This window comes from Anolis carolinensis, chromosome 3 (genome assembly GCF_035594765.1).
Source record: "Anolis carolinensis isolate JA03-04 chromosome 3, rAnoCar3.1.pri, whole genome shotgun sequence".
NCBI lineage: Eukaryota > Metazoa > Chordata > Lepidosauria > Squamata > Dactyloidae > Anolis > Anolis carolinensis.
In genome coordinates, this window is record NC_085843.1 from 233,072,221 (window position 1) to 233,074,825 (window position 2,605).

The 2,605-nt window shown below is 42.8% G+C and overlaps 1 protein-coding gene across 4 annotated transcripts in view; it reads right to left on the reverse strand.

Moving 5' to 3' along the window:
- Positions 1 to 2,605, reverse strand: part of kcnip2 (potassium voltage-gated channel interacting protein 2) — a 159,801-nt gene that overhangs the window by 63,240 nt on the left and 93,956 nt on the right. The gene's annotated exons all lie outside the window — the stretch shown is intronic.

Below are 2,605 nucleotides of genomic sequence, written 5' to 3' on the forward strand. Positions count from 1 at the left end.
GAGAAGCATCCTGAAGGCTAGCAGGTTGAAGATACTCTTGGATACAGCCCTGAGTGTGGAAGTTCAGATTTCAGCCATGACCAAGAGTGTATTTGAACAGTGAAAGCTAGCACATCAACTGTGCTCATTCCCAAGAAGCTGAATCTCGTCAAAATAAACCAGCATGCCTTGATTACATTCTGTTTGGATTACTATGTGTGATACAAGGGACTGCCTTTGAAAAGTGCTCAGAAGTTTCAACTGGATGCAACTCTTTAGGTCATTTTTTTCCTATCAGGAGCGACTTGAGAAACTGCAAGTCACTTCTGGTGTGAGAGAATTGGCTGTTTGCAAGGACGTTGCCCAGGGGACATCCAGTTGTTTTTTTTGATGTTTTACAATCCTTGTGGGAGGCTTCTCTCATGTCCCCACATGGGGAGCTGGAGTTGTCAGAGGCCACTCATCTGCTGTCAGCTACCCAACCTTCAGATCAGCAGTCCTACCAGCACAAGGGTTTAACCCACTGCATCACCGAAGGCTCCTTTGAGTCAAATGAAAATAACAAAAGCATTTGATCCAGCAGCATACAGATGAGGTAAAAGAATGGGTTCTGGGCTGTGTTTTATCAGTAGGGCTGCGTTTATTCCCTATGTTCTTGAATTATAAATAATAATCAGTTTGTAATTATTATTCTATCCTGTATTGCTAGTGAGCCTATAGTAAGAGGACTACCTTGTGTTTAAACTATGATTTGTCAGCCCAGGGAAATGTGTTCCAGAAATTTCTTGAATATTTACTAAATAGTCAGGGGTCTCAGAGAAAGTACAGAGATCATTCTTCTTCAAAACAAAAGATTTCTAAATCATGAAAGGATGATGTCATACAGTATTAAACTACAGTATTAAACATTTAACTGAGCATAAAAGAGGAGGGCACTTTTTGGACTACAATTCCCAGAATTCCAAAGTTCGAGTGACCAGTGGGATTCTGGAAACCATGGTCAAAAAAGATAACTGTTCCAAACTCTGATGTAAACAGGATGGAGGGGGCATGATATACATTTTTACTATCATCTCTTGTTGTGGAAATTGTGACACTTCTTTTCTTTTTTTCAAAATAAATTTTATTGCATTTTAATAAAACATATATTATAATTAAACAAAATGAAAAATACAAAAAAGAGAACAAATATCCAAACCCCACACATTGTGAAAACCTGGTGTTTATATATAGGTTGGGAACCCCAATGGCGAAGTGTGTTAAAAGCACTGAGCTGCTGAACTTGCAGACCGAAAGGTCCCAGGTTCAAACCCCGGCAGTGGAGTGAGCGCCCGCTGTTAGCTCCAGCTTCTCCCAACCTAGCAGTTCAAAAACATGCCAATGTGAGTAGATCAATAAGTACCGCTCCAGTGGGAAGGTAACGGCGCTCCATGCAGTCATGCCGGCCACATGACCTTGGAGGTGTCTACGGACAACGCCGGCTCTTCGGCTTAGAAATGGAGATGAGCACCAACTCCCAGAGTCAGACATGACTGGACTTAACATCAGGGGAAACCTTTACCTTTATATGTAGGTTGCAATCTGCTCTAGCAAAACCACCTGAAGCTTCACTTTTCTGGGTTGAAATCTGGTCAAAGTTTGAGTGCATAAAATAAACCTTTGATATCAATAAATATTCTCCAGCTGGGCTCTCACTGTGCTTCCGTTAGGGAAATAAAATTCTCTTTAATGAACATAGCTCTGATAAGTGAAATATCAGGGAAGTAGCCAGGCTAATTTCCTTCCAAAGGATGGGGGTGGAGATAGGACCAATCTAACAAATGCCTCATACAGAAAGCAAGGGAGCCAGGAAACTCTGAGTGCTTGTGTCTATTGCACAAAGAACATCTTCTCCAAGGTACCCAAACTGTCCTGGTGTCCTTAGGAAAGAAAGGGGACTGCAGGAAAATGAGAGAAAGGGAACAGATCTGGGGTCCTGGCCCTTTTTCGCAGCAGCATCCAGACTCATCATTTTACTGCCCAGGATCACCCAGCAATTCTCATTAAAAGACATTGGTCAATAAATATTAGGTAAAGGTAAAGGTTTTCCCCTGACATTGTCTAGTCGAGTCTGACTCTGGCGGTTGGATGCTCATCTCCATTTCTAAGCCAAAGAGCCCGCATTGTCCATAGATGTTTCCAAGGTCATGTGACTGGCATGACTGCATGGAGCGCCATTACCTTCCCGCCAGAGCAGTACCTATTGATCTACTCACATTTACATGTTATCGAACTGCTATGTTGGCAGAAGCTGGGGCTAACAGCAGGAGCTCACCTCACTCCCCAGATTCGAACCACCGACCTTTCAGTCAGCAAGTTCAGCAGCTCAGCGGTTTAACTCACTGCACCACTGGGTCAATAAATATTACTTCCTCACATTTCCACTCTAAAGAAACAGGATGATCTATACAGAAATAAAGACAATTTTCTTCCACCTTGTACTTTATATTCTGAATCCCAGGACTTTGACACCCACTCCACAAAATGCACATCTGCCCAGGCCTTCTGTCAAAGCTTATCTGCTCTGCCAACTATGCCAGTTACCAATCCCAACTCACCCCTGAACCAGAATCCCGGAAACACCTAC